The sequence below is a fragment of the Schistocerca americana genome, chromosome X (genome assembly GCF_021461395.2).
Source record: "Schistocerca americana isolate TAMUIC-IGC-003095 chromosome X, iqSchAmer2.1, whole genome shotgun sequence".
In the NCBI taxonomy this organism is placed as follows: Eukaryota; Metazoa; Arthropoda; class Insecta; order Orthoptera; family Acrididae; genus Schistocerca; species Schistocerca americana.
Window position 1 is genome coordinate 895,426,533 of NC_060130.1, and position 12,612 is coordinate 895,439,144.

Consider the following 12,612-nt stretch of genomic DNA (forward strand, 5'->3'; position numbering starts at 1 on the left):
CAGTTTGTGTGCTGCCACTCTTGCTGAGCAAAATATTTTCCTACCTTTCTTAACGTTCCTTATAATACCCGTAGTTGTAGTTACTATCACAACCTTACGATCACTGAAACCATCCTCCATATTAACTGATGCAGTAAGTTTAATCTGTTGGTAGCTAAGACATTTCCCTCTCAAGTTGGTTCACTGATTATATGCTCTAAGTAATTTTTGGACAAGATGTTCAGAATATTGTCACATGAATTCCTGTCTCTGGCACTAGTTTTCATAGCATGACTGTCCCAATGTATACCTGCTACAATGGCATTATCAAGAAAGTTATTAACAATATTCTGCAACTTCTCTCTGAAGCTCTCTACCATTACAGCTCTTGACACATGTGGTCTGTAAAAGCATCCAATTTCCACTTTTGACCGATCTTCAGTGCATCATATTATCGTTTGATGTGTCAAACCATGCTTTCAGATTTATCATATTATCGAGTGATGTGTCAAACCATGCTTTCAGATGCATTTTGAGCCAGGAGATCAATGGGAGGAACATCCTATTGCTTTTACATCAAGACATCTTAATGGAGAACGGAGCTGAGAGAAATTATTCTACAATGGAGAGACAGAGAGAGAGAGAGAGAGAGAGAGAGAGATGCATAACCTTATGTAGAGAGCAACATGCTTCTGGTGTTATGTATACAGAAAGAAGTTTAAAGTAGTGCCAGATCATACTGCTTTGAAGTGGTTACTAAATCTGAAAGACACATCCATTAGCCTGACTAGGCAGGCATTAAAACTCAGTGAGTTTTAGTACAAATAAATTCTAAGCTGGAACATAGCAGTAGTAAAAGCACTAGGTCAAGAGATTGCTGAGTGGCAAGCAGCACAGAACGTCAACAGAGAGTGTAACTAGTGCAACAAGCAGCAGCACTTCAGCATGTATGACGGATTATTGAGTAGGGTGATTAAATTAGGACCATGTGTGATTGTACCAACATAGCTGAGGGAAGTAGAAGTATTGAGGGGAATGCATGATCACAGATTATCTGGCCATGGAGATTGCAGAACAATGAATCAGAGGGAGGCAGAGATATATTGGTGGAGGAGACAGAAAAATAACGTTGATAAGTGTGTCAGGAAACGTGTACAATGTACACAGCATGTGCATTTGAACCAGAAACAGGCACTACTGCAGAGGTTACCAGGAATAACCAAAGCTTTGAGTTTTATTGAGGTGGATGTGTTAGGACCATTTAACCGAATGCCAGCAGGAAATCATTATGTTAACCATCATAGATCATTTCTCTTCTTACCTTGAGATGGTGCCAATACCAGACCAGTAGACAGTTGCAGTTGCACAGGCATTGGTGAATAGATGGGTACTGAAGTTTAGAGTGCCAGAAGCAATAATAACTGATCAAGGAACTGATGAACGAATTCTGTCAGTTGCTGAAGGTGAAGAAGTTCAGCCCAGTTCATCCTCAATCAGATAGAAGGACAAAGTGAGTTCATCGGATGAGTAGGAGGCTGCTTAGTTACTACATGAACTCTCACCACACAGATTGGGTCACATATCTATCTTTTGTTGTGAGTACGTATAATTCAAAAGTACACACTAGCATGATGTTGTCACCATTCGAGTTAGTGTGTGATCAGAACACGCCATCGCCATTCAATATGTTTAAGCAGAAAAGGAGTCAGTCTGGGAATTTATAAGAGCAGTGAGAGAGATTTGGAAAATGGTTCAGCAAGCAAACACCAAGCCACTTAAAGGCAAGAGGAGGCAGTGAAACGTAATGGGGTTTTACTTCAGTACAAGATGGGCAAGTGGATAATGTTGTTAAATCTGTATACTTCAAAAGGAAAGACAAAGAAGTTTATGAAACAGTATGAAGGCCCACAGAAAGTGATTGAAACCATGCCACCTGTGAATGTGAAGCTACAGTTGCCAACAAGGTTAACAGCTGTACATGTCTGCCGTCTGCTACTATTCAAAGGTGCACAAGAAGCACTCCCAGGAGTAATATTAGTGTAACCAAGGAACAAAGTGAGAAAGGAGGACTTGGAGAGTGAAATATTGGAGGAGGAGGAGGTCCATATACCTCGTACACCATATGCATTAAGGTCAAGGGACAGTTATGGGTAGCTTTGTGTGTATATGTTAAGGTAAGAATTGTGTGTAGTAACTGTACGAAGCTGGATGTGATATTATCTAGCCACAAACAAAAATTAAGTTTGGCATTCAATGTACTGGAGCTAAGGAATGAGATAAGATGGTTTGAGGAAGTGTTTACAGAGTTCCAGCAGTTAGCGAGTAGTAAGGGAGTATTCAGGGAGATATCGGAAGAACTGAAGACGTTGCTCATGGCATATGCACAAATGAAGGAGCAGATGTGAGAGGTAGTGGGAGTTGTACCACATGAGTTGCAAAGGATGAAACATATGCTCAATTGAAGAAGCAGATGCAAGAAGTGTTGGGAGTAGTGCTGCATGAGTTGCGAATGATGGAAAGGGGATGGATAAATGCTGATGACAGGATACTTAAGAGCATATTTGGGACAATGGATACAAGCAACGTAAATGAGATGAATAGGACAGCAGAGGTGGTAAGAGAATTGGCAGAACGGAGTACGGTAACTGTGGAATGGCATTCCATGCAGATCATGAATTTGGAGAGCGGTGTGTTGAACAACACACACATGCTTTGGCAGCTAACTGGGGGGGTAATGGAGTATGCCAAGGTACAAAGTAACACTCTAAACTGGGATTTAGAGGGAGTGAAGCACAGATGCAAGTATTAGATGCAAGAATAACATTAACATGACTGTTGCAGTCACTAAGGGATAGCACCTGGGATGCAAGGTTGGAGATGACAGACTTGCAAGATGCCATTCATGAGGTATTACATGGGCAATTGAGTCTGGTCCTGTTGTCTCTCAAGCAATATCTGAAGGGGTAGAGAAAGGTGTGGAAAGAGTTACTGTCAGAACTACAGTTGGTAGCAGAGCACAGCAGATATAACCTGCCTTTTTACTACCATGGAGCAACAGTGAATGTGGAAAAAATAGTGTATGGTTATAAATGTCAGTGAAGGTATTGGATGTGCAGAAGTATACATTGGTTACACATTACATGGTGTATACATATCCACTAAGGGTAGGAACAGAAGCCGTCCGGTGTGTCCGAGTGGTTCTAGGCACTTCAGTCTGGAACCGCGTGACCGCTGCGGTCACAGGTTCGAATCCTGCCTCAGGCGTGGATGTGTGTGATGCCCTTAGGTTAGTGAGGTTCAAGTACTTCTGCATTCTAGGGGACTGAAGACCTCAGATGTTAAGTCCCATAGCGCTCAGAGCCATTTGAACCATTTCTAGGAACGGTGGGGAGTCTGTGCAAGTGAAAGCAGATGGTGTGTTACTAGTTATGGAAGATGGGGATTGGCAATGGTAATGATCAAGAGTGAGCTACAGTAGTGCCAAAGGAGGTTAGTCACCATATGTCCAACTTGCGAGGTCCAGATGGAAGGAAGAACATATGCCATCCAGTTGTTCAGGGCAAGGTAGAGGTTCATCCATGCTGGAAGGAGGTGATGTAATCAAAGCCACACTTCCAGAGAGCAGGTCTATATTGAGTGTATTCAGTGTGTGATGACATTATAGTGGTGACAAGTTACTACAAACAAGGGAAGCTCATGAGTGCAAGACGCTTACAATTGAGAGGCAGTGGGTTTCATGTACCTTCACTCATGACGTACGCGATTTCAGAGAGTACGCGTCCATACATTTCGCAGTCCCACTTATAAAGAAATGGCAATGAAATGAATACCCTTAGCTGCATACAGGCATTGATACAAGTCAACAGTAACAGTTGAAAATGTGTGCCCCAACTGGGACTCGAACCTGGGATCTCCTGCTTACATGGCAGATGCTCTATCCATCTGAGCCACCGAGGACACAGAGGATAGTGCAACTGCAGGGAATTATCTCTGACATGCCTCCCGTGAGACTCACATTCCCAACTTATTGTCCCACACAATATTCATAGTGCCTCTGCCCATTATACTCATTACTCGCAGCTTTCTGCCTATTCCCATAACAGTTTGGGCACTGTTTGTGCATCTGCACAAAAGAAGATGGTCAAATGGCCGGTGAGCCTTTTATATATATTGAACCATTTCTAGGAACGGTGAGGAGTGGCCTCTGTGAAAGACTGTAGCAGTTAGTCACCAGCAATCACAACTTGCCCACAGTAATAAGCAACCACCACTTGATGAGGTCTAGTAGTTGGCTTGAGGAAATACAAAATGTGATCAAAAGTATCTGGACACCTGGCTGAAGAAACTATATTTTCAATGGGAAGATATACTTTTTTAATGGAATTTGAAACATGTTGGAAAGATGGGTTCATTTACATGATGTTTGTTAAGTTTTGTAGTGGAATTTCCTAAATGTAAGTGCCCAGGCAGGTGGCAAGATGCTCTCATCTGCTGAGGTAGTAAACATGACTGAATGTAGCTCGTACACATCCCAGGAACAGTGCATTGTGAAAATAAAGACTATATGGAATTCAATAAGGACAGAATTCTGTCATGACAGCTATTAATGAGAATCTAAAGGAGGTATTTGATAATAAATAAATGACATTATCAAAAATGATATAACAGTGATTCTTGAGTTGTTTCTTGTCTGTAGATCAATAAGAATTCAAGAAATTGTATAAAAAGAAGACTTACTGCAACACCACTTGCTTCTTGTAAAGTCAATTAATTTCAACGCATAAAATCAGTTGATAATATGAACAAGCACCTGAAATATATTGCTGAGCATATAAAGTGATGTGGCAGTTTGCAGTAAATCCTTAATTTTCTGAAATTATCTCACTAATTTCTGTTTTTTTGAAGTGAATTCATGCTTTTTGGGGTCCTCCTACTTCCATAAACTTCCCTGCCTGCAAATGTTCCATATAGAGGTGTACTCCAACCACATATGTAACAAAATAAAACGCTTTATTTGAGATTCATAATTTTATACAGCATGTTATTCAGACTGATTACAGGAGTTACATAGTAAAGCATATAAATAAAAATTGTAGAAAAATGGAAATACATGGCTAACAAGCATCTAAATAAACATATAGGACATTTTTAAAACAGCACAAATGATTTATTGCCAGATTAAATATTCAGTTTGGGTTCCATGAACACTGATGCTTGGATTGATTTGAAAATGAGTATGCAGAGTGCACAGAACAGATACGAGTTTTTCTACCTATTTAGGGGCACAGGCTTCTACCACATGTGTCTTCATGCTATTTGCCATTGTTGGTATGCCTGGTACACTGCATTTATCAAAGTTACCAACAGAAAAGTATCCACTGGCTTGACAGCAGAGCATGAAGGCAACTGAACAATGCCACCATGTTCTGTACACCATTTCGGGTATGTTTCATTCAGAATTTACAATGGTGCTGACCAGCTCATAGAGCTTAATCCTAGTGAGACACAGAGGTGAGCATTGCCTTGATTTCACCCACACAGTTGATTAACAGTCATTGGTCTGATACACTGCCCAGCCTGGTGTGATTTTTAAGTTATTTTCCACACCTGTTTAGGAAAATGCTGAACTGGTCACCAATCTCCACCCTGAATATACAATTCACAAACAGTTAAAATATGGTAACACACAGAACAAAGTTTATATGATTTACTATCAGACGGCAATGTCTAGTTTCCACCCTTAGATTAACTGATAACTATGATGATGGGACAGGCATATAGCTACAAAGTTAAAATAAAATAAAATAAAATTTAAAGATATTTTATGGTGTAATTAGAAGTCCATATTCAAGAACTGTTGGCAGAATGTCTTTTAGGAAACACTTGTACATGTTTCCAGTTAGTATAATTTAAATAAAACATTGTTCAGTGATGAAATCGGCAATGGCCTTACCGGAGTGGATACACTGGTTCCCGTGAGATCACCGAAGTTAAGCGCTGTCGGGCATGGTCGGCACTTGGATGAGTGACCATCTAGGCCACCATGCGCTGTTGCCATTTTTTGGTGTGTACTAAGCCTCGTGATGCCAATTGAGGAGCTACTTGACAGAATAGTAGCGGCTTCAGTCAAGAATACCATCATAACGACTGGGAGAGTGGTGTGCTGACCACACGCCCCTCCATATCCGCATCCTCAATTGAGGATGACACGGTGGTCGGATGGTCCCGATGGGCCACTTGTGGCCTGAGACGGAGGTTTTTTTTTTTTCCCAGTGACAAAATCACAGAAGATTTCAAACCACACATACATAAGAAGGATCAAATGCCTCTGAAATTCGCCTTGTTTGAGTCAGCGGGAGTGTATCTTTGTCAATAAACAAGATCTGCTGTCTTGAACAGACTTCAACATAAGTAAAAAAAAAAAAAAAAAAAAAAAAAAAAAAAAAAAAAAAAAAAAAAAAAAAAATATCTACTGCTGAAAATCACCTTCACACAAATGGGAATCAAATCTGATATGTAAAATATGGAATCTACCTACATCTGTGAAAATTTCACTCTAAAATTTACGGTGTTGACTGCCGTAAGGCCACCTCCAGCCCAAGCAGAGCCTTATGCCTGACACCGTGTGCCTGCCTGTGGGCCACACCTGAGCTTCACACCTTGCGCTGTGACCTGGCCTGGCATGGCTGTGGAATATCCATCACTATGCATATGGCAGTTAACATATTAAAACGTTTCAAATACTGTTAAAAATGTCTCATTCTATTTAGGAATAGGTTGCTTCTGAATCTCAGTAAATAAAAAGGATACAGATCATCCCTATACATCGAATTAATTGTCCCTTTGGGAACTATTATTTGTCGTAAACCTTTTTACAGTACCTAGAGATGTTTATGGAATATACAGGGTGCTGAAGTTACATAGTTCCCACAGTGTGTATATAACTGTGTACATTTCTAATGCATGGTATACAAACATTTCTTACCCTACTTGGAATCTGATCAGTGTTTTAAGAGTCATACTTCAGTGATGTAATGGATGATGCATCACCTGTGATTCTCTTTTAAATCCAGTCTATAATAAATTTATGTGCTTGGTTTTGAGGTAGAAATTTTGATTTAGTGTACTCGTATTTGACAAGAAACAATCACTGGAGATTTTCCATATTTCTGGGACTGCAGTGACATCTGTTTGTCTCTTTTCAATTATTTGATTCCTGATCCTTTTTCACTTTGTGACTTTACATTGTCTTATCAAAATTTCTCTTTCTCATAACTTGTCAGTGAATATTTTTGAAACTTTAAAGTATTGTCTACAGTGAACTAAAGCAGGTTGCTTTTGTTTACACAATAAGCTTTTACAATTCCTTCTGTCTCCTGTATGGTACTTTGATACTTTCTATAATCCACACTGGCTGTTAACCACTACTAACATTGTGTAATTTGTTTTCAACTGGAAATGAATCCTAAAAAAATGTGACGCTTTTAAGTAAAACTACATTATATTCATCCTTTTCCCTATGTACATTGTATTCCTCATGCTGCTGATGCTAGTTCATGAGTTACTAGAATAATTCTACAGTTTGCTGGGATGGTGCATGTGATTTTTTTTATACTGTTCATTTCTATGTTAATACTTTGCAGTACTAAGTTTTCAGTGGCTCATGATCTGATAACCCATGGGCAGTTGCTTTCTCAGTAAACCTGTTGACTGACCCAGCAACACAGAAAATGTTTCCTATGAGTGTACTGAGGTATCCTTGATGGAAAATTTAAAGTGGGAGACAAATTTAATGAGGAAAAATGGTGCTCAGAGATTTCTTCTCTATAGAGTGCCCCTAGAAGTCAATATTACATGTTCCACATACTAGTATATTAACACATTCTCTTATCAAAAGTATCATGACACCTCTACATAATCTAGAGTTGACCACTAGATGTCATGGATGGCAGACTCACCAATATAAAAGGAGGTGAGGACTATTGTGTTGTTGGTAGAGAAACGGTAACAGCAGAATGGGTGGTCAGGACAGACCAGATATGTCCAATATGGACTGGTGACTTATGTAACAGATCCATCAAGGACATTTCCACTGTTCTAAAGCTGCCCATGTCAACTGATGAAGTTCTGATTGTGAACTGTAAATGTGAAGGAACAACCATAGCTAAGCCAATCCAGGCAAATCTTGAGTTACAAAGAGCTACCAGCATTCCAGCTAGAACAATAATTGTGTGGAGGGAGTTAAAAAGATTGTGGTACAAAGGTCAAGCAGCTCTTCATAAGCAACACATTTTTGTAATAAATGCTAAGCGACGCTTGATGTGGCATAAAAATGATGTCATTGGATGCTGGATGACTGGAAATGAATGATTTGGATTGATGAATTGTGCTATACCATGTGGCAATCTAATGAATGAATTTGGGTTTTGTGAATTCCTGGAGAATGTTGTGTTCATTCCCATTGAAGTATGGGGTAGGTGGTGTTACTTTATGGGGAGGTTTCGTGGTTAATATGTGGTCCCAGTATTGTGCTTAATAAAATGATAAATGCAGAGGATATGAACACATTTTACAGCATTGTGCATTGCACACTGTAGAGCACCAGTTCATAGAGGATAATTGTTTGTATCAGCTTGCCAGTTCACCATATCATAAAGCAGCATCTATGAGGCAATGCTTCATGGGAATCAACATTTGTCAAATCGACTGGCTTACCATGAGTCCCAACTTGAACCCAATGGAACACCTTTGGAATGAGTTAGAACACTGACTTCGCTCCATACCCCAGCATCCAGTATTCCCACCTTCTTCTGGTTTTGGCTCTTCAGCAAGAATAGGTGGCCATTCCTCCACTAACAATCAGACACCTCATCAAAACTATCCCCATCAGAGTTCAAGCTGGAATGAGGGTTTAGTGTTAACACACCCCTTGTTAATGTTCACTAATGAATGCCCAGATACTTTTGATTAGCCCGCATCTTGTGGTCGTGCGGTAGCGTTCTCGCTTCCCACGCCCAGGTTCCCGGGTTCGATTCCCGGCGGGGTCAGGGATTTTCTCTGCCTCGTGATGGCTGGGTGTTGTGTGATGTCCTTAGGTTAGTTAGGTTTAAGTAGTTCTAAGTTCTAGGGGACTGATGACCATAGATGTTAAGTCCCATAGTGCTCAGAGCCAGCCAACTTTTGATTAGATAGTGAATATTACATAAAAATGCAGATGAATAAACTATCAGGTTTCTTTGAAAAGTTTCTCAAGTTGAGAATTGGAAATCAGTAAATTGCAGTTACTAAAAAATTATTTTAGTTGATTCAAATATTGCTACATTTGACTCAAACATTTGGTTACTACAATGTTTTAATACTTGATTCTGTCAAAAAGGGAAGTTATCTTTGCAATAGGTGGTACCTCCTCCAGTTTATGACAAAGGACCAAGAAGTTTCACTCTGAAGATGATTTTCTGAGAAGCCCACTACATCTGAGTTGGTATCTATTTTAAACTTTCTGTCTTTTTCTTTTAGTCTCCTTATCTTTGTATGCATTGTTGTACTTTGTCTCTGTGCATTGAATTAATTTCTTTAATTACAGAGTCTCCAAGTATACACCCAAGTTGTTGTATACCTGAAAGCACTCTGTCTTCAGGCCACAAGTGGCCCATCGGGACCATCCGACCATCGTGTCATCTTCAGCTGAGGATGCGGATAGGAGGGGCGTGTGGTCAGCACACCACTCTCCCGGTCATTATGATAGTTTTCTTTGACCGGAGCCACTACTATTCAGTTGAGTAGCTCCTCAGTTGGCATCACGAGGCTGAGTGCACCCAAAAAATGGCAACAGCTGATGGCGGCCCGGATGGTCACCCATCCAAGTACCAGCCATGCCCAACAGTGCTTAATTTAGGTGATCTGACAGGAAGCGGTTTGTATACCTGAAAGCACAACATTAATTAACCATGCTGAGAAGACCTAAGAGATCATATAGAAACTTCAGTTAACAAAGGATACCTCTTAGCAGGATTCACCATAAAATACATATGTAACTGTCTTAAACAGTGCTGTCAAACCTTTATGGCACACCCTTTCCATGATCTTAGTCAATAATTTAGTCTCACTAGGGATGAGATTAAATGTGCAGAGTTCAAATTTACTAAACCAGTACAAAAAGTTTTCATGCAAAATATATGCTTTGCACATGCTGAAACTGACAATATAATATTCAGTCAGTCTTATTTATATTGCTTAGCTTTGTGATTGTAATGGAAACTTTTTACTATAGTCTGCTGGACTATAAAAAAAATCGCACATTTTGTCTGCAATAACTGCAGACATATGCAGTTCAACAACTTGTTGCTATAACTTCGGATAAGATCTGGCGGACTAACAAAAGTAAATAACTAAATAAATCTCTCTCACATTTCCTGCACTGTAATGGCCGCAAACATTTTGTAGTTCAATAAGTTCAGTTAACAAATACAGGTAGAATTAGTATTAATCCTTCTAAATTGGAATAACTGTGAATAAGGTAACATCATTACTCCTTCAAATATTAACACTGCTTGAAAGATTAAAGTATTTGGTATGTAACAGAGTGAGAATGGAGCATTATTTTTCATACCAAAATAGTTACCATACAATAAGGCATTTATCAAGGCATAACATTTTACTGTAATTGTTTCACCACATGTAACTTATACTGCAAAACAATTTGCTCTCTTGATATTAAATCTACATCTACATTTACATGACTACTACGCAACTGAAACTTAAGTGCTTGGCACAGAATTCATCAAACCACGTTCACAACATTTCTCTGTCGTTCCACTCCCAAACAGCAATCAAGAAAAACAAACACTTAAATCTTTCTGTGTGAGCTCTGGTTTCTCTTGCTATGATGGGTGTCAACAAAATATTTTCATATTTGAAGGAGAAATTTAGTGATTTAAATGTTGTGAAACAATTTTGCCACAGCAAAAACTGCCTTTGTTTTAAAGATTGCCACCTCAGCCATATTTGTGATACTCTTTCCCCTGTTTCATGATAATACATTTTTTGAACTTTTATGGTATCTTCTGTCAATCCTATCTGGTAAGGATCTCATACCATGTAGCAGTACTCCAAAAGAGGATGGTAAAGCATCGTGCAGGCAGCATCTTTAGTAAATTTGCTGCATCTTTTAAGTTATCTGTCAATAAAACACAGTCTTTGTTTCATCTTCCCTACAACATTTTCTATGCAACTGTTCCATTTTAGGTTGTTCATAATTGTAATTCCTAGATATTAAATTAAATTTACAACCTTTATATTTGTGTGATTTATCATGTAACCAAAATTTCATCATTTAGAACCAAGCAAATTTATCTTACATGGCAGGAGTTGTTATACACGACCACAGTTTTGAGGTCTTAGGCCTATCACCAGGTGTATCTGAAATCTAAAGTAACACAAAATTTGTAACCTATTCATTTAAGCAATTAAAAATTTTTAAAAATAAAAATTATAATATAAAAAATCAGACAAAATCATTAAAAATAGCCTAACAAGCAATAGTAAAACATCATGTCTATATCAGAACAACTAGTAAGCAAACATTTACTGTAGGCCAAACATCATCATTACATCCCAAATTTGGCTACAAAGAACCCCAGCTTTCAAGCACAGCCAGGGAAAATGCCTCAGGTCCCAAGTTTGGCTCCAAAACTGCATGCAGTCTACAAAAATAAAGCCAGCATAGGGAATTAGGTGGAAGTCATGCACTAGACCAAAGTTAAACTAAGTGACAACCCTGTGCTGGAGAAAGTGCAAATCAACTTTAAACCTGAAAGGGCAAACCACAAGAAAATAATGGTAACATTTGAGACCAACACCTATCAAATGCTGATATAGTGCACCTGTGTGACTCATGTGGCTATGGCAAGAGGACTGAACAGTAAAACTGTGGGCGATATTCATAGTAAACACCATGAACGCGGCCCATAACGGCATGGAGAGGAACAAAAGTACAAGTCAATATGATTGCTGAAAAAACAATACGGAAGAAATATAGGTAATAATCAAAAGTAACAGCAGTCCAGATGAGAGATGTTTGCCTTAACGGGCAAATAGGAAAAAGCAGCATGACTAGTAATTCATTGATGTCTTAGCTTGTGACTGAGTTACCACATTAATATAAAGTCTAAGATATCTGTAGCTCATACCATTACATAAATTATTTAGACGTAATTTCACAATGTTGTACCTTTTATTAAAATATAAGATGTTTTATTTACAGCCATGTTGAATTTTTTACACATCAATTCATTAAGAGTACATCATAAGCCAGGCACTGTTTTTTTTACAACTATCCATGAAACTAAGATGTAGGAACCTGACAATCACTTAATACTCAAGGCAACATATGCCATCAAAACGAACATGAAATGTTTGTGAAGATACAAATCATTATTTTTTCTTTGAGTCACTTGATATAAGCATTACTTTATTCATTGTATCAGAAGTTATCTAGCCTCTCCTAATGTCAAACATCAGCTGATACTTAGCCAAAGAAAACTTTGAAGTAGAAACTTGGTTGATGGGAACCCTCCTGGACCTTAGCCAGTGTATTTCTCAGCAAAATGTTTGTATACATCAGGGATTATAATA

The 12,612-nt window shown here is 38.8% G+C and overlaps 1 pseudogene; it reads left to right on the forward strand.

The window, feature by feature from the left end:
* Positions 1-5,918: 5,918 nt before the first annotated feature.
* On the forward strand, positions 5,919-6,036 carry LOC124556981 (annotated as a pseudogene).
* The last annotated feature ends 6,576 nt before the right edge of the window (positions 6,037-12,612 follow it).